The 20,875-nt window shown below is 37.2% G+C and overlaps 2 protein-coding genes across 10 annotated transcripts in view; one reads left to right on the forward strand and one right to left on the reverse strand.

Annotated features, from left to right (window-relative positions):
• Positions 1 to 2,246, reverse strand: part of ptprdb (protein tyrosine phosphatase receptor type Db) — a 187,548-nt gene extending 185,302 nt beyond the window's left edge. For 8 of the 9 annotated variants that reach the window (XM_030147098.1, XM_030147117.1, XM_030147088.1 and 5 more), the window contains exons 1-2: positions 2,145 to 2,246; positions 1,861 to 1,973 (exon numbers count right to left, since the gene is read on the reverse strand). The gene's annotated coding sequence lies outside the window, so the exon portion shown is untranslated. The remainder of the gene's footprint in view (positions 1 to 1,860; positions 1,974 to 2,144) is intronic. The other variant, XM_030147062.1, reaches the window with a different exon arrangement.
• LOC115417793 (glutamic acid-rich protein) overlaps positions 1 to 20,875 on the forward strand; it is a 60,564-nt gene that overhangs the window by 5,449 nt on the left and 34,240 nt on the right. The gene's annotated exons all lie outside the window — the stretch shown is intronic.

Here is a 20,875-nt window from a genome sequence, read left to right on the forward strand (position 1 = left end):
ATCAATATCAGTGCTATCATTGGCTTCATCATCCTCATCAGGGTCGCCATGACCAAATCCTGTGTCAACACATCCTCTGAGAAATTTCATCTCATTTTCACCTGACAAAAAAAAATTGATGGGGGTTGCAGGAGCTCAATGATTGGCTCGGCATATCATCATCTTCATATGTCAAGGTTCACACTCTTCATTGGAACATGTGTGTGAATCCCAGATTGGAAGTCAGGTACAATTAGGAGGGAGGACAAGGGACACTCCGCCATTCAAGTATTATTTATTTGATTTACATTTTCCAGAAGCATGAAATAGATAATAATCACATAATATCCACAACTACTTACTGGCAGCAGATCAACTTTTTGCTGCGTTCTCGCTGAAACCTTAACTGCTGACCAACATGTTTCTCTCATGTCACCTGAGTTATAAGCTGACTTATATTGTGTTTAAGTCGGTGGTCTTGTTTGGTCAATCCTCTAAGCCTCTCCTGTTTGTCTTGGAGTTGTATAGCTAAGCTAAAATAGTCTGTGGCCTTCTTTCATAAAAACCTCAGGCTGGTGACAAGCATGTCAAAGCCAGAACAACCTACTGTGTCTCAGCGAAGGCCCTGACAGCTAAATATATAAATATATAAGCTAAAAGAAAAAATGCTTACATGGGTTTTCCTCTTCCTCCAATACTTTTGAGTTAGCATAATCTCTCTCTCTCCCTCCCTGCCTCTCTCTCTCTTTCTCTCTCTCTGTCCCTCTTTTCTTTTTTGTCACTTTTTCTTTTCTTGCATGCACATGACTGAGCAAAGCCAGCACAAACGCACACATACACACTGACACACACACAACTCAGGGCACATGCTTTACAATAACAGCCCCATACTGTACATGGACAATAAAACACATCACCTTACTACTTAGACAACCTCCATAGGCACTTTGTCTTGTCCTCTGTGTCTTTATGGCCTCTCAATCTGCCCCTGATGACACCGCTTATGAGCCTTTAAGCGGGCCTGTGTTGTGCATGAGTTGACAGATCGAGTTGTCATTACATTAAGTAGGGTCTCTCTATTAGTGCAAATGGTGGCACATCACCAAATAATCGGTTCTGGACAGCAAGTGTGGCTATGTGGGAGGTGAGATGCTAACGGATGGTGTGTGGGAGAGTAATGTTTTATGTTGGAGGAAGTGTGATATCTCCATTATAGACAAGCTTAATTGATAAACAAGACAATAAAAAGCAGCAAATGGCCACATAGATTCTGCCTACAGCACAGCCAGCAGTACTGTAGGATGTCACTATACATATAATGGGGAGTAATGGCACCGACAATAATAGCATATTAAGTAGAAACTTTAGAACAATATCAGACAATGTCATCATTGTAGAGAAATAAAAGGCTAATATAATCTCTCTCATAAAAGGAGGAAGGCAGCGCTTCCCTGAGGGATCCCTTAAATGTTTCTTTCTTCTCACACTCCTCAGTCCTATCATCTAATCTCCCAACTCCCTCACCCCGGCTGTATTTTACTCTCCTCACTCTTCGTGATAGGAATACTGACTGATAATTGTCACAAATGGACACGTTTAATTCCCACATATAATAAGCGTTAACTTGGGTGCCTTAGGCTAACAATTTAGAACAGAGGAGAGATCGAGCGGCGTAACCACGCTGTCTTTTCCTTTTTTTTTTTTTTTTTTTTTGGGAAGAAAAAAACAATTCATTGAACGCTTCTTTGAGTGTTTGCAGAATTTAGTAGAAGAAGGAAAAGTGCCCGGGTCTTTTAGACACACCCGTGACAAATTAGTACAACAAACCAGAAGCAACACTTTACGCACGAAATGAAAATCAGCTGGCCAGAGTATGCTCACCAGAATACCGGGATCAGAGCTCGGTGTACGGAGAATCCCGAGGAGTTTCCCCTGTCTTTCTTCACCCCAAGTTGAAGGCGGTGATCAGATGCGCTCCCACAGTCCCGACTGAACTGCAAAGAGAAAAGGTAAGAGCACATACAGAGAGCACGTCAGCGCACACACACGCACGCATCCCGGGCGGCAATCGAGGTCAACCCCCCACCCCCCTCTCCCCCCAACCCACCCACCTAAAAAGTACACCAATAATTGAACACGTTTAGCCCACTAATCCGGGACTGTACCTCTTAAACGAGCCGGGCTGACCACCAGAGAGTGAAAGAGAAGCAAAACGCACCGGGCAAGGCAGCGGCTGTCAGATTTGACTTCAAACTGATGCTGACGATGCGCACCGAGATAAGCTCCGGAGGAGAGAGAAAGAGAGAGAGGGAGAGAGAGAGAGAGAGAGAGGGAGAGAGGGAGAGAGAAAGAGAGAGATCAGAGGTGCTGTAGTGAGACACAGATCCAGAGAATTGAATCTAAAAACACACTACTTAAAAGTTATAAAGTAGGTCAAAATGTGAAACACCATCGCTTGTGCTTTAGAGAATATACACAACAGGATTTCTTCTTGAGAAATAAATCCAACCCAAACATATAATGAAACTCAGTGAGGTCACAGTGGAATACTATGATACTATATCCATTCACCATCTACTGTATACATGTACTCTGTGGTTATCAGCCACTAGGAAAGACTTATAGACACACTCTGCCATATATATATATATATATATATATATATATATATATATATATATATATATATATATATATATATATATATATATATATATATATATATATATACATACATACATATATACATATATACATATATGTCAAACGCTTAAAATTTTGAATCAGATTAATCACAGGGTTGCAGTGGATTAATTTTGATTAATCGTGATTAAATGTCATTCATTTTTAATCTATATTAATTGCATTTAATTTTGCAAGAGCGAACAGACTCAAGAAAGAAGGGAATATATATGCACTTAACGTGTTTATTAAACACCTTCAACAGTTTCAACAAAACAACTTGAAACAAAAGAACTTCAAACAACTGTTCCATCTTGTTGTTTTTTTTTGTCCTCATATTTCCATCAGAGGGCCAACATGCTGTTTAGAGTCTTCCATCTTTATGGGCTGGTTCTGCTGCCTGTCACTATTGGATCAACTGCCCATTTGCTCATGCGCAGCACTAACTCTGCTGGGACAAACTGCCCCAAATGCATGTGCAGAGATGTTCAGAGTCATTCTGTGGTGCAGATGAGTTAATTGCATTAAAATTTTTAATCAGATTAATCATGATGATGGATTAATCTGCATTAATGCGTACATTTTGACAGCCTTAATATATGGAAAAATAAGAGCTCACAGCAAAATTATCACTTTCTCTCATTTTACCATTAATAGGTATGTGTTTGAGTTAAATGAACATTTTTGTTTTATTCTCTAAACTACCGACAACATTTCTCCCAAATTCCAAATAAAAATATTGTTATTTAGAGCATGAATTTGCAGAACACAACACATGGTCAAAATAACAAAAAGATGCAGTGTTTTCAAACCTGAAATAATGCAAACAAAACAAGTTCATATTCATTTCTGAACAACACAATACTAATGTTGTAACTTGGGAAAAGTTCAGACATCAATATTTGGTGGAATAACCCTGATTTTCAATGACAGCTTTCATGTGTCTTGGCTCTCCACCTTTGCTGTTGGATGACTTTATGTAGCTCCTGGCAGAGAAATTAAAGAAGCTCAGCAATGTTGGATGGCTTGTGACCATCCATCTTCCTCTTGACTATATTCCAGAAGTTTTCAAAGAGATATGAAGACCCTGTCATGGGCTGGCCATGACAGGGTCTTCATCTGGTGGTCTGTCATCCATACCTTTATTGACCTAGCTGAGGCCAGGAGCATTGTCCTGATAGAAGAACCAGTCCTCAGAGTTTGGAAACATTGTCAGAGCAGAAGTCCAGTAGTTTTCAATAATTATTTTTTGATTCCAATTACTTTTGCAGTACTAATAGCACTGTTTTTAGTCCTATTGCAAGAACACAGTGTTGGCCACAGTAGTGGTTTTTATACTTCTCCTTCTTAAATTAGACATATATATATATATATATATATATATACATATATATATATATATATATATATATATATATACATATATATATATATATATATATATATATATATATATATATATATATATACATACAGACATACATACACACACACACACACACACACACACACACACACACATATATATATGTGTGTGTGTGTGTGTATATGTATGTATGTATAGGGGCTCTATATAAAGAAGATGAATTTGAAAAAAGAACCACAAGAAAAGAAGAGACATAACTTCACACCACAAGTACCTTCATGTTCTTCAAGGTACAGCAGCTGCTTCAAAGATGCTTTCAAGAGCTGACCTGGGACTTTGTGGATTCCCAGGCAGATTTGCGGTACCTCAGGTGGTGCAAACAGTTCTTTTCTCAAGAGACTTTCATTTGCAATGGTTATAATTCACACATTCATTTGGTGACAGCCACATACCATATTTCACCTGTTTTCTGAGGAGTATATGAAGACTGGAGACCATAGATTTTTCTCCCTTTACACCAAATGCAGTGATGCAAAATCAACTAGACAGATTTTGAGACTGTATTATTAAACTAATGAGTTTCTTACACCAGAGAGGTACCCAGCCGACACTGTGACAAGCTTTTCACCAGAGTTTTAGAAAACTCTAAGATATAATCTAGAAATAATAAAACTTTTTATATCCTGTAAAACTTTTTAAAAGAATGCATTGAAGTTGAATAAAGAAACCAAGCAAATGTGCTATTTCACACTGATATACATATAGATGAGTTGGACTGTCATATAGGCCATGATCCACTGCATAAAGACATGAGAAGACAATTTGTACTAAGATTTGTGTGGTTTACCACAGCAGACATCCTACACTGGCTTTGAATCAACTTATCTCACACACATAGGCAAGACAGAAAAACTAAAACAAGGTACAGAATAAGAAAGTTAAGTACATCTGACAGTAATTACCATGTAGGACAAATTTTTTTCTGTCCATGTACTGAGTCCATAAAAATTCTAATGACTTTGTCTCAAAAGAGGACTCGCTAACTGTAGAGTGCTACCTTTGAAATTACTTTTCTTTATTCTATTTAGAAACAGAGCAGTGTTTTGACCCCACTCTGGCTCTTCATCAGGTACAGGGTTAAAGTAACACAGGTGTGTGTCATTGAATTTTCCCTTCTGTCAGTGTGGATATAAAGACAGGATTGGACTTTGCTCAAGCCTAAGTCGAAACAACCAATTGTACACACACATACACAGCAAACAGCATTGACCGACATGTTGCAAGTAAACATCTCCTGAACTATATTCAATATATTTGCCAAATACACCAGGTCTGACATTTATGTAATGTTAAACTCAAAGATCACAATTAGAATGGGCAGTACAGTTTAGTCAGCCCTGACTATTTATCCTCCTCTGGGACTGAAATGTAGCATCCACAGCCAAAGGCAGAATGCCAGATGTTAACGGAGCACAAACAGCCCTTAGTGCTGTGGTCAAATATTACAGGGTCATTACAGGAATTAAAATTAAATTAGAGTAATACTAAAGCTACTAAAATAAGTGTTGGTGTTGCATTTCAGACAGATTTTTGTGCTAGACAACACTACCAGCCACTGTGTTGCCAGTATATTTTTTCAAACCCAGTCACCAGTATAAAATGTCCTCATTGTATCCTTCTGCAAACCATGGATATGCACAATCTCAACATAATTTGTCATTGAACGACCTGCTATTTTTCCCTTCCCTCAATAGACAGGAAGTGCTTGCGGTGGATTTCAGATATATTGGACAAAATTCAGAATGTTACTACCAAAGAACAGAGCTCATGTAGGTTTTCAGGTAAAGGCTGTTTAATAATAAGTCTTTTGGTGGTAGAGTTAGGAACAGTGGGTTGGTTTAAATGTGTAATACACAAATTACCACCTGCATTTAACTGAACAAGTAGGTAAGAGCCCAGTGGATGATTACGGCAGTGATTAATATGTTTCTTCTAAAATTCTTTATCTGATGCAGGGAGTAGCTTCTCAATTCTTAAACAGCCATCAGTTTGTAGAGAGCATAAAGATTGGACTGTGTTTCAATAGAAAGAGGTCATGCGATCTGATGAGTCCAGATTAACTCTGTCCCAGTGTGATGAGTGTATCAGGGTGAGAAGAGAAGTGGATGAAGTTATTACCCATCATGCCTAGTGCCTACAGTGCAAGCCTGTGGGAGCAGTGTTGCTTCAGTGTGTCAGGTGCAGGTTCAGTCATGTTATGTGTCCATAAAATGAGGTCAGCTGACCCTGAATGTACTGAATGACCAAGTCAGTGGATTTTTCTTCACTGTTGGCACAGACATATTCCAAGATGACAATAGTATGATTCATCAAGCTCATATTGTGAAAGAGTGGTTCAGTGAGCATGAGGCGACATTTTCACACAATGGATTGGCCACCACAGAGTCCAGACCTGAACCCCATTGAGAATCTTTAGGATGTGATGGAGGGGACTTTGCACAGCGGTCCAACTCTTCATCAACACATTTTAACCCATAAAGACCCAAACATCCACTGGCAACAAAAACATCTACTGATTTAAAATGTTTAATACCTGTTGAACCTCTGATCCTATCAATATGTGTAAATAATTGGTGTAAAATGCAGTTTGTCATCTTTTCATGGTCGTCAGATATGACCCATTTGGATGTTCAGAGGCTCCGTAGTGAATGTGGAAACACTGTCATCTTCACCAGTAAAACCCATGGAGTTTGGTAAATGACAGTAGAAGGAAATATTTGTTTTTTGTTCAGTTTATGATATCTTTGCTCGGAATGTGACTTTTTCTTCAGTTTTCGCTGGTTGTGATATAATAACCCTCAAGTTTAATCTGAGCTGTTATGAACATCTACATGATTAGTAAATTAAATATAGGAAAATACTTGATTTTTATGGAAAAATCACAAAATACAGAGGATAATATTATAATAAATAATGATTAATCACTTAAGAAAGGTTACATAAAGAGAAAAAATCATTTGGGAACTACCTTAACCCTTTAACTACCAGACTAAGAGGAACCTGATAAGGAACCTGATGAGTAACTCAACCATATGGTTGAGCTGGCAGTTAAAGGGTTAAGAGTAGCACTGGGCCTTTAAGGGTTAATTCAACTCTGGATATAAGTAAATGTTGTGACATTTATTGGGACACTAAATGAGTAACTGAAATCATAGCTTTTCTGTGGTTGGTAAAAGCATGAAAGTCCACCCGAAGAGGCATGTGTTTGATTAATCCATTGTGGATTTTTAATTAAGGTGATAATAAATCTGGTCCACTCAGAACCAGTTTTCGCTGGTTCTGATATAATGACCCTCAACTTTAATCTGTGTTTTTTTGAAAATCTACATGATTAGTAAAATAAATATAGGAAAATACTTGATTTTTACTGAAAAATCACAAAATTACAGAGGATAATATTATAATAAATAATGATTAACCACTTAAGAAAGGTTACATAAAGAGAAAAAATCATTTGGGAAGTACCATAAAAGTAGCACTGGGTCTTTATGGGTTAATGCAACTCTGGATGAAAGTAAATGTTGTGACATTTATTGTGACAGTAAATAAGGAACTGAAACCATAGCTAAAGACTGTCCAACTAAGTATTGTTTGTGGTTTTATTCATCTACTTATTTTGGCCAGGTGGTGTATGTAGTCACATTAAGAGGTAAAGTTACAGATCACAACTGACGGAATATCCTTCACCTTTTCTGTGGTTGGTGAAAACATGAAAGGCCACTATAATAGCCATGTGTTTTGTTTGTTTTGTTTAATCAAGGTTATAAAAAATCTGGTCCACACACGAACATAGTGGGTGATGATAATGCACCTTAATGCTGGATACTACCAGCTATAAAACAGATACAAGACAGAAGATGGCAGTTTTCTTAATTTTATTTCTCCTGTATAAGTTTTGTTTCACTTTTGTATTACACTTCTAGCAAGAATTCTGCCAGTAGACAGTTTGTGTCCAGCCTCCAGAACTACTGTTTTATTAACTGCAATCTTGACTGAATAGTGAGTGGTACTCACTAAGGTAAGTGTGGCAGACTCTTGGATGCACTACTGCAAGAGAACAAATGACAGGGAAGAACAAGAGCACTAGAACTGAAAAAGAGAAGAAAGAAGATGGATGGAGCAAACAGAAAAAGGGTAGAGTTCAGGTTGAGATTCATGTCTGTCTCGTGCTGTATTTTCCGTCAATACATAGCATGGGGATAGAGTACGAAAGAAGAGGAAGAGGAGAATATTTCCAAATGCTGAATCTTTTCTTTTCACATCTCATTCCTGAGTCACCACTTCATCTGTCCACCTACCACTAGCGATCCTTCCCCATCTTGCTCTCTCTCTGTCTTCATCCTCGTTTTCACTCTACCACTCTCTCTTGTCCTTCCTTTCTTGCTCACACTCTCCCTCCCTCTCTTTCTAGGAGCATCTCTTGTTTGTTCATGCACCCAAATGTCTGCAACATCCTGCTCTTTATTTACAGAGCATGTGGGATGAGCTGTGTGTGTGTGTGTGTGTGTGTGTGTCATCTTTGTACTTTTGTAACTCTGTGTATCCATAGATATATCTATGTGGGCTCATTGGAGTTTTTTTTGTGATATGCCTTGCGATGTATAAATGTTGCAATATTGATCTGCACTATATGGTACTGTATATATATATAGCGCTGTGTGTGTTTGTGTGGACTCAATCGTGGCAGTTTTAATGTGATTTTAACTACAGAATTCGTTATGAAGAGGTATAGCTATGTTAAAATCCACTCTCTTATGAATCAATGGGTCAATTTGGTTCGATAACTAGTTGATCAATGAGACCATTTTACTTCTCCTTTGAATGTACAAAGAGGGACAGTCATGAGGAAGGGTGGGGGTGCGTACTACCAGTCTTTAGTTTCTGAGTTTAATTGTAGAAACTTCCTTTGTCTGATCTATGTTGGTAAGAGAGTCTTTAATTTAAGTCACTGTGGGACTCAACACTAAAGTCTAACCTGTGTTTCAAGGTAATGAATCTTATTGCTATGCACCTGATGTTTTATCCCAGTCCATCTATTCACCTCTGTTGGCTTTCAGGATTCACCCATATAATAAAAGACATTTCTGTGGCCTTATATCCTTGTGCCTTGGATGGAAATTCACTTTAGCTTTACAGTGTAAATCTGCTGCAGACCATAGGAAATTGTAGAATATATTTAGAAAAATTGACAAAGTAGAGCTTTCATTTTTACTTGAATCAGTATGTCCAAGAGGGCATGTTTTATGCACATTCTGAACACCTTGTACACTTTAAAATAGAATAGTCCTCCTCTCAGATATCAATTTTCTATACAATAACAATGAATAAGAGGCATTTGAAAATTCTTTCAGCGGAAATGAAGTCCCATATTCCCGTGTCTTAATTATCCATCCCTTGGGCTGTCATTATTAAGGCAAGCCAGACACTGGGACATATTTGGCATTATATTTTTAATGCTACAACAACCGGCTCAGCAAAAAAACCACCACAGATTATTCACCGCGTGTGTCTTGGCTCAGCTCCATATACTGTGACACATTATTATACTTTCAGTCCTCCTTTTCTTCCTCTCCTTTTCCTCCATATTTTTCCCCCTCCTCCACTTCTCATCCATAGCTTCTTTTCTAGTCCTCTCTGGAACGAGAAAGGAAAAGAACAAAGCACCTTCATACATGTTCTGTTGATTTGCTTACAAGGTCTGTAGTGCTGTGTGTGTGTGTGTGTGTGTGTGTGTGTGTGTGTGTGTGTGTGTGTGTGTGTGGGGCTGACGGTGCATTGTATGTGTGCCAGTTGTTTGTGTGCCTTGTGTGCAGCAGGAAATTCAAAAACTAGGCCATATCGACCACCCAGGGGTTTGAAAGCTCAGGGGGTACCAAAGCAACATGGTTTAAATAAGAAAAAAGCATTTCAAACGCCATAAAGAGGGAGGAAAAAGACAACGCATGGGCACATGCTCACGCACGCGAGCAGACGTATGTGCGCACAGACAGACAAACACCCCTCCCATCTAATAAACCCCTGGCTCACAATGTGTTCAAAGAGCAACATCAAACACTTAATCACACACATATCTAAATAAATCTTATCTAGCTTGATAAACATCCATATTTAATTTATATGTTCCATCCTCGTCTTATGCTGGTGGCCAGCCGGTTTCTGATAGATTAGGGCTTCCCCTACTGACAGGCTCAGAGCAATGAGCTGCAGACCTTGTCAGTATATTGATCCAGTTCAGAGTATAATGGATACAAATGGGATTGGCTCTGATTGGTTTTGAATTTTATCTCAGAGGTGGCAGTTTAACTCAACCTTTGACTTGCTGTTGGTGGTTAGGCAGAAGCAAAAACATATAAAAAAAAAAAAAAAAAGCAATGTGTTTTCGAGCTGTACTATTTAACCCTCAAAGCCTAAACAACCACTGGTGACCAAAAACATCAACTAATAAAATGTTTGATAACTTTTAAAACACTAATTCTATCAGTACATTGAAATAATTTGTTTAAAAGCAGATTAACAGCTTTCAGTGGCATCAGATATGACCCATTTAGATATTCAGAGGCTCCAAAACACTGTAATCATCCACAACACTGATACACCAATAAAATCACTGTGGTTTGACAAATTACAATAGTTATAGACGCATGTTTTTTCATTCAGTTAATGATTTGTTTGCTGAAAAAAGGCACTTGTGCTTCTGTTTTCTCTGTTCTGATATATTAACCTTTCAATTCACATCTACATGGTCAGTAAATTAAATATAGGAAAACATTTGCTTTTCACAGAACAATACAGAGGGTGAACTAATACAAAGTTTAATATTCAGAACAACTCATTTGGAAGTTATCACAAATATAGTTTCAGTTCTTTAAGAGTTAAATAGACACTGATGTTTAGGCTCAATCGTATATTTATGAGGAGCAAGATGAGATTAATTTGTAAATGGATACACTGCAAAAAATGCCCTGTTAGAAATAAGCCTAATATTCCTAAATTTTGTCAAACTGTCTTATAATGAACAAAAAACAAACAAACAAACAAACAAAAAAACAAACAATCTGACAGTGGGGTTAAAAAAAATTCCTAAAACCAGCAAAAAATTGGCTATCAACTAAAATAATGTGCCTTAAAACAAGACCACAATGCTAGAATTTTAGAAAATAGGGCTTAGTGCAAGAAATAAAATTACTGTAATTTAAGACAAAATTACTTTAAATGAGGAATTTTAATCTCTGACTGAGCTGGCTATAAAAAAAAACCTTAAAATAAGTATTTGCTTCTCTTGATTGAGCTAAGAATGACTGCTAAAAGTTCTTGGCAAGGTTTTTTTTTTTCTATTTAGATGAAAAATAAGACAAATGTTCTAGAAATAAGGTTTTTTTCTCTTAGGTAGAAATCATTTTTGCATTGTATACAGAGAAGATCACTTATTAAGATTTCCATTTCCAAAGAGCAAACATTGTAAAAAAAAAAAAAAAACCCAAAACAAACAAAAATCATGCCCATCCTCAGACCCATAGTGTGATGTACATCTCAGAACTGTAAGTGTTTGCAGCATTGTTGTATGTCTCTTTCAAGATGACCAAAAACATCAATATTGTCATTAATTTAGCCTATATCCTCTTCTGCCTCTATAGGTCATCTCTTCCCAACTGAGTCTCCATTTAGGCATTGATTATGTCATTTCACAATTGACCGTAGGACCTTAGGCTCCAACACAGCAGAAAATAAAACCTTAATGTAACCTTACTTCCAAAGGTCAAGTCACATTGTTGTGGATTTAAGAAAATATTAATGATAGTCTATTTTAATTGAGGTGGATGGGATAGAGGAGTGTGAGCAGTAAATAAATGCTGTCATCTTTAGAGTCCATGGTTTCTGAGAGCTTTTTGTGAAACATTCCATTTTTTTTTCTCCCTGCTTCTACTGCTACTGAATTACTATCATTAAAGGTGCAATCAGCGAGAAGTGGGTTCACATAAACATTAGAGGAGAATAAATCCTGCAGGTAAATCAGCTCAAAAATAACCCACAAACAGAGATATTGTTCACAATTTAGCTGACAATGGCAGTTGCCTCACTGGTGTCTGCCTGCTCAGCTGATGAAGCTGTTTCCAGACAAACCATAGGCGTTTTTCACATGTTACAGTAGGAATTAGAAATGGGTATAAATGATAAATGATAAACTGAAAAAAATTAATGATGAATGCATTCCATCTGCTTCAGTTTAATGGTCCCAGTTGTGTGTGTGTGTGTGTGTGTGTGTGTGCTGCCTCAGTGTCACAATGTGAGTGTTTTCAGGGACGCATCAACACAATACAGTTGTCATTGATGTAATTAGTGACACATGCTTTTAGTTTTTACATTCAGCTCATGACATCAATCTTTCCATTAACCAAGCACTTTTATTTTTAAAATGTTACCCACATAACCTATAAGTATTCATCAATTACCCTGCTATTGAAAAAAATTAATGACTCCAATACACTGACATTAGTTATTCAAAAATATTGCAATTGAACAGGGCTTTTGTTATAATCAGCGGTCTGTTAATCGAGTGGGCTGAGCCTGCCATGATCGTGTCTCTCTGTGTTACATCCTGTTCACATGGTAGAAAACCTGTCTACTAATGACTGAGACATTCCTCCTATTATCAATAACAGAATGAAATAATTTTGCTCTAGGTTTAATGCAGTCCAAGTGACAGACTGTATATTATTCAAGTTTGCCATTACTGCAGAAGTTTATTTAAAAAAATAAATAAATAAAAAAATAAAAGTGCAAAATCCTGATTTGTCCATTTATTTATTTCATACATTTATGCACTACAGTATATTTTTCCTTCTTAAGTCCACATGCATTTTAACAGCAGGGGAGAAAATGTTTTATTGACCTTTTTCAGAGCAGAGCAGAGCAGTAACTGTAATTTAATTTCTGCAAACCTATTTTAATATAATGCTTTCTTTACAAGGGGGAATAATATTAATGCAGAGATGGTGCTGTGCATTTAAGAAGTGTCTGCTTGTTGGTTTTATTTAGCACTAGTCTTTGCATTAATTTGAATTTGAAGCATAATAAATTTTTCTGGCTTCCTCTTTTATAGTATCCTCACCACAGACCTCTGGTCCACTACCACAGTGTAATCTCCACACCTGCTATGTTGTCAAAGCAGAGTATATGTTTGCAAAATACTGTGGTAGGTTTGCAGATGCAGCTCAGCAATCAGTGCCAAATGTAACATAAAACTTTCTGCTTCTGTATAAACAGCAAGTGGCTTAGAGAAAACAAATCATTTCTTTTTTTTGCAGGAGAAATTCAACTAAAGGAAAAAAAAAAATAGGATGGAAAAAGAAGAAAGCATAGAACACGGAGCAGATGAGCACATTGGAGCCTGTCTCTGTGGCTTAAGATGTTATGCATTAATTCTCTAAGGGCCTTGGGGTCCCAGTTTCCCATGTTAATTGATATCCCCATTAAAGAGATAAGTAGGCTCAAGCAAGAAGAGAGGGCCAGAGAGCAGAATAGTCACTGCAGGGTCTGCTCAAAAAGAGTAAGGAGAGAAGAGGGAAAAATGAGGAGGGAAGGGATGGGATGGGATGGATTTAGGAATATAGATTTAAGACAAGAGAGGGCAGACAAAACAATGCAGCAGAAAGCCACTGGTAGGAAACCCCCGGATGGTTGAGGTCATAGGTGCATGAGTTAAAGTCTGAGTAAATACCAGATAATGTGTGAGTGTGTGTGTGAGATAAAGACACAGAGACAGAAAGAAGAGACCACAGAAAGAGAAAAAAGGCTAGAGTCTGCTTATTGGCTGACAGAGCTGCTCTCACCTAGTTTGGGATGAGTCACAGTTCGCAGAGCCGTTAATTACACCGACGGCTGAATCAAAACTCTGAGAACGAGAGCAGCTGTCTACGCATTTACATATCACACAGCCTACATGGAGAGGAAAGGAAGGAGGCATGAAAGACGGAGAGAGGTAGAGAGAAAGGCAGTTGAAGATAGAAAGGGAATTGATAAGGAAAACAAAACAAAACAAAAATAAAGACGGAATTCAACAGAAGCTAAAAGGGATTCAAAGAAAACATGTGGGGAGAAAATGAAAGGTGAAGAATCAGGGCAGGCGGAGAGGTATCTGCAGCGAGAGTGAGGGCAAAGAACAAGTGACACAAGTGATTGGAGAAGAGAAATGAGTGACAGTCGTTTCATCTGCAGCGCCGGCCCAGGGATTCTGCTTTTATTTTTGTGTTGAGACTTTCTCCAAATCTCTTAGTTAGACATAAACTTTCTTTTTTTTTTTTTTTTTTCCCACCTTTCATGTTCCTTAAAGTTATTCTTGACCAGTTTGGAAAATAAAATAAAAAATAGCATTCAGCTGGCACATATATCTCCAGACTCCTACTTGAGATTTCCATTTTGCCAAACAATGCTTTTAATTAATTCATTTATTTATTTGCACGCGTGTTTCAGCGGACAGTCTGGCCAGCACTGGCCAGGATAAGACTTGCTTTGATTTCAAAGTCAGAAACAAGGGAAGCCATTAGCATACAGCTGCCAACAGGCTAGCCTGCAGCTGCACTTAAAGCCTTTGCTTTCCTTCCAAAAATAAAGCAACAAAACAACACAAGCAGCACAACACTAAACCAAGTGCTGCTTTGCATTGGTTTACCATTTAAATAATAAAGACATACAGTAGGGTATGATGCAAATGAATGTCACATGTAGTGTCAGTGCATTAAGTATACCTATCAAATATCATGGAATTTGAATAAATACTCCATTAGATTAAAACAAGTGTGCACTTACTGAAATAGTTTTGTTCTATATGTTATTAAATGATTTATAGATATTGTTTCAAACACATTTTGGTCCTAAGTGCAAACATTGAAATTTCATAAACAGAGATGAGCTGTTAACGCTCAAACATGCTCTGTAACCTACTTATCACATACATTTACATCATACATCATATGAAGATTCTACCAATATTAATTATTTATTAATCCTATTTATCTGTAAATTGTATCTGTCACATATTTTGCCCGAGTGGGATGATATAGGTTTCTTCAGTGGAAGTCTTTAGACTAATGGGACATTTGGATCACTGCTGTTTACATCTTATTATCCTTGAAACAACTGTCATTCATAAATACTGAACACCTTTTTTTACTACGCACATAACTGGAAAGTATCTGAGGCAAGACAGGAAAAAAAAGTAGAAAAATGGGTGATAAAGATGGTGAAGGACGCGTAAATCATGTTGTAGTATTTCATATGTTTTGAAGGAGAACTGCGACTTGGTGACGGCAGATGTAATTTGCTGCTGGGAACACATTTAATTGAGATGATTTCCAACTCTGGCTCAGATGTAAAAGGCTGTTTCTGAGAACATTTTAAAATCAACTTTATGATGTGCTCTCATCAAACGAGTAGGTCACTGATTTTTGGCCACCGTGTTTGCGGAGCGTGAGGGGAAGGCAAATGAGATAGTTGCGTTAATCACAAAGACGTCGTTCATGGCAAGCAGGTGGCTGTGGTGGTGGGGTGTGTAGAGGGTCTCCAGTGAACAGTCTCTCTCAGTCTCATTACAGAAACTGCACTCAGTTTTGAGTCAGAAAGAAAGAACAGGACAGGACTCCATGTTAATAGAAGTGAAGCTTTGAAGCCTCATCAATATTTGTGTTTGTGCAACAACAGATTTAGTTCATCTCATTTTCAAAAATATACAAGGAGCAAAGGCACAAACACAATCGTACACTTTTGCAACCGTAAATAAGAATCAAAGTAACTACAACCACTAACTTTGCAAAATACATCTTTTACACACAGGTATGAACACAGAATTTTTCCACTGGATATTTATCATCACACCCTTAAAGGCAGCAAAATCCTAATATAATGTATTAAATTTTAGTTATACTGCTGCATGGTTTTTAATTGCTTTTGTCAAACTATTAAATGCAGCATTGGTTATTTGCATATTCAAATGATCAGTCGTATAGTCATTGCTCAAACTGTTAACAAAACAGGAACATGATTCACCAAGTCCAAAAATTCACAAATGCTTCCACACTGTCTTTGAGCGAGAAAGCCAGACTCTGCAGAACAAAAAAAAAACAAAAAAAAAAACCACTCACAATTCCAACATGTAAAATGAACAGAGGAATAAGAAATAAATTACATGGAACTCTTTTTTAAGGTATAAGTATTTACAAAATGCATCTGTTTACCATAGACTGTATATAAGGATGGATGCCACCAATTAAGCCAAAATCCTATCGGCATGGGAGCTGTCATGTCCCTCATGTAAAGTATTTTGGAGTCACATCCATTAATCTGATCCCTGAATGATTGATTTACAGGGTGGGGAAGCAAAATTTACAATATTTTGAAATATTTTGAAAGACAGTGTATGACCAATTAGTTTATTGAAAGTCATGAGAATTTATTTGCCACAAGAAAATTTACATAATAGAAAATGTTTTTATTCTATGTGTCCTCCTTCTTTCTCAATAACTGCCTTCACACGCTTCCTGAAACTTGCGCAAGTGTTCCTCAAATATTCGGGTGACAACTTCTCCCATTCTTCTTTAATAGTATCTTCCAGACTTTCTCGTAATAGTTTTGCTCATAGTCATTCTCTTCTTTACATTATAAACAGTCTTTATGGACACTCCAACTATTTTTGAAATCTCCTTTGGTGTGACGAGTGCATTCAGCAAATCACACACTCTTTGACGTTTGCTTTCCTGATTACTCATATGGGCAAAAGTTTCTGAAAAGGTATGGATAATAGTGTTAGGTATGATTATGACATCAATATATGTTTGGTTTCAAAACAACTGACGTAGTGCCTGCTGAGAAAAAAACAACTAAATGTTCATTGTAAATTTTGCTTCCCCACCCTGTAAGTGGTTGATCATTACAGCTGTCAATCACCTGTCTTATGACATCAAATAACTAATTAAATTAAACTAATTACATTTGATCAGAAACATGATGGTTTGAGTACAAATCCACCCAGAATGAGTGAACTCACCTTTGGGAAAACTTATTTCAAAATGTACTTTAAGTTTTTATGTTGGCCACAGTTCCTTAGAACAACATGGAGAGTGGGTGGGATTTATGAGCCATACTGCAACCCTACTCTAGGGGGATATACATACGGTATGTTTTGGCATCAATCTCTGAGGCATAATTCGGTGTTTTATCTTTCCATACAGTCTATGTTGTTTACACATCATAGTTCAATTACATGTATTTGAGCACATCAAGCTGCATTTGTCATAAACTGAGATTACAATTAGCAACACAAAAATAAAAAATAAAAATACATGGAAGTTTCTACATGAGGAATAGAGATGATGCTCAGTACTGTTGGTGTTAAACTCCAAAGCGGAGACTTCAAAAATTGTGCAGGTTTGGCAGAGCTTGAACTATTATGGCCACTTGGTACCAGGCAGTTTGCCATGTCTTTGGAGGAAAAGCAAAGCCTGACTAAACCCTGAAATGGTAGTGCAGCCGTAGGAAACATTTAAAGCCCTTGAAAAGTGAGCCACAACCCACTCATGTGTGAAAATAAAAAATAACAAATAAATGATAATCACTGATGCTGTAATGAACACTACTATTCTAAATGCCTTCAGTTTTGTGTTGTTCATTCCATGTCTTGATTTGACCCCTTCTCCTGGACCGGGCTGTTTAAGGGTCACTTCACCCCACAAAGTAAAATGAACCGCACGATCACGGTGTAGAAAAGTGTAGAACTCGTATACATATTGCCGATGCAAGAAAGATGAGTCAGTTACCCCAGCATGCCTGACAAACCCAATTTATACCTCAGTGGCTTTAATGGCAGAAAGACCACAGGTTTAACTACAGCCAGATAGCGCTCGACACACATCAACGTCAGAAAAAGTGGGCGAGTTATGGCTTTGAATCCCAGAAAAAAAATGTTTGGCTTTATTCACAGATATGATAGGGAGGAAATGTGTTACCACTCCTAAAAATGTCATGGAAGCAGGTGAAGATTTCAGAAATAGTTGTGATGAAAGTTAAGACACTCCGTAGTGATCATGTGTCTGGATGAAAACAGCAGCAGGATGTAGGGAGGTGTACGATCAGGCTGATTACATTTGGTAACAGTCTTACACCATTGTCTCAGAAGGGTAGCATGGAGTGGTTTCCAAAAGTAGTGGTATTCATTGTGAAGGCCTATGGAAGGAAATTCTACTTTTTTTAAAATTTTTATTTTCTACTAAATATATCTAATGTCACTTCAGGCAGTTCACATATACATGAGCTAATTTCTACTTAGATTTAATGTCTCCTGTATTATGTCCAACTACAATATTGCAGTAATGTTACCTTCCCTCTAATTAATTTTGATCATTTCATTTCATTTCACTTCATTTCATTTATTTTCATTTATTAGTTTATTGTATCATGGACAATCCCAATTAATTCACTTTATCAATAACAGTAAAAAGGGGCAGCTTTAGCCAACATGGCTAGTATCCTGCTGTAGTCCCTGACCTGATGACAATAGGCACCAAAAAAAAAAAAAGCAACAATATATTATGGCAAATTAAGAAAAAAGAGAGAGTTAAGACAGCTTTTGATTTGATAGGTAAATTCATTCATTCATTCATTCATTCATTCATTCATTCATTCATTCATTCATTTTATTCACATATATATTTAAAGGATCCAAGTATAAGAACATTACATTTTGCATGTACATTATGTGAAATGGGACACCCTGGGAAGCTGAAGAGCTTTTGAGAGGGGTCCAGACACAAAGAATGAATGCCACATGCAACTATAATGCAACACATTTTACAGTAAGACAAACCCAACCCCCCCCCCCCCTTTTCAAGCATCCAGTCTCACACAATACAGGTTTACATGATAAGCACATTGATCCACAGTCTCACTCACACACACTCACATACACAAAATAAAATAATGTTAATATTAATAATAATGTTAATTCCCCTAACCTAAAACTAATCTAAGCCCTACTCCTAACAAGGTCCAAGTGGTCTAGTCACCAACAGTCTAAAAACAAATCAAGATCACCAAACTTGTTTTATGCAGATATGCTCTTGGATATATTGTCTTGTTTTTACTCATATGTTTTCCACTAGACTGAATTTTTGGCATTTGTTATTACACTACAGACCGAGTCCGCTTCTGAATGACATGCAAATATGTGCGCTAATGTACCATAATCTTTGACCTGGTTGTCACAACTACAGAAGTAGCAGTGATTATGCTGTGAACACACTGCAGTGTTGTAGAAAGGCAAGTTTGTTTAATGTGAAACAATGGCACATCACATTAAAAAAGCATTCATTTAATTATGTCCTTATCATGAACTCACTGAGAATAATGACAAAACATTGCATATACTATTACATCACTTTGTTTATGAACTTAGCATCAGCTATTATACTTGCTTTTTTTTTTTTTTTTTTTTTTTTGTTTTAATGAGCACAAATTCACAGATGTTTGCAGCAATCAGCTGGACTATTCATCAGTTACAACCACAGACTTCTGCCGAGGCCCATATTTCATTTATCTTTTTGTGCCACACTATCAATAACCCTCCTACAAAGACACAAATTATGATCTACATCTCTCCGTTTTGTCAGTAGGTGCCACTGGTCAAAGATCATCTCACGATAAAGGTCTTCAAAAGGTAGAGGCTATTCTTTCCTTTTGGGAGAGGAGGCTCATTTCCATGAACGCATTCCTGTTTTGTTAAAAAAAAAAAAGAAAAAAACAAGAAATGATCTTCAACATCTTATGCATAGATTAACAAATTATGATAGAACTTAATAAGATGCAAAATAAACACAATGAAACAAAACAAGACAAGCGCAGAGGTGTTACAACAGGCGGGACTCATTTACACTTAAACTGTATTTTGTGTTGCGTACTGACCACACATGCAGTTTTGTGCGTCTTTTCATCTTTGTATCATTAACGGCCACATTCACCAAGCATGCCACAAATCTCTATCAGCACAATGCTGGGTGATGCCAGATTAAAAGAGATGATGAATACTATTACTGTGGTTTAATTTCTTTGTACCTTAGGTAATATATGGTACGGCAGTTAAACAGGTCAGTTTAAATTGCCCATAGGTGTGAATGTGAGAGAGTGGTTGTTCATCTGTATATGTCAGGATTGCAATGACCTGGTGAATGATATTAGCCCATAAAGACCCAAACAGCCACTGGCGACCAAAACCAACCACTGATGTTTAATATCTGTTGATCCACTAATTCTATCAATCCATGTAAATAATTGATGTAAAATGCAGTTGGTCATCTTTTCATGGTCATCAGATATGACCCATTTGGATGTTCAGAGGCTCCGTAATGAACATGCAAAATACAGGCATCTTCTACAACATTGATTCACCAGTAAAACCCATAAACATAGTTTGATCAGTGATAGTGGATGGAGACACTTGGTTTATGTTCAGTTAATGATAGATTTGACTGAAAAAGTCACTTTTTCTTCAGTTTTCTTTGAATTTACTCTGAGCTTTTATAAACATCTACATCACAGGTGTCAAACATGCGGCCCGGGGGCCAAATCCAGCCCGCCAAAGGGTCCAATCTGGCCCGCGGGATGAATTTGTGAAATGCAAAAATTACACTTTAGATATTAACAATCAATGGTGTCAAAATCATTTTAATTCAGGTTCCACATACAGACACATACAGTCCAATTAGATTTCAAGTGGGTCAGACCAGTAAAATATTATCATAATAA

The sequence above is a fragment of the Sphaeramia orbicularis genome, chromosome 1, assembly GCF_902148855.1.
Source record: "Sphaeramia orbicularis chromosome 1, fSphaOr1.1, whole genome shotgun sequence".
Classification (NCBI taxonomy): domain Eukaryota; kingdom Metazoa; phylum Chordata; class Actinopteri; order Kurtiformes; family Apogonidae; genus Sphaeramia; species Sphaeramia orbicularis.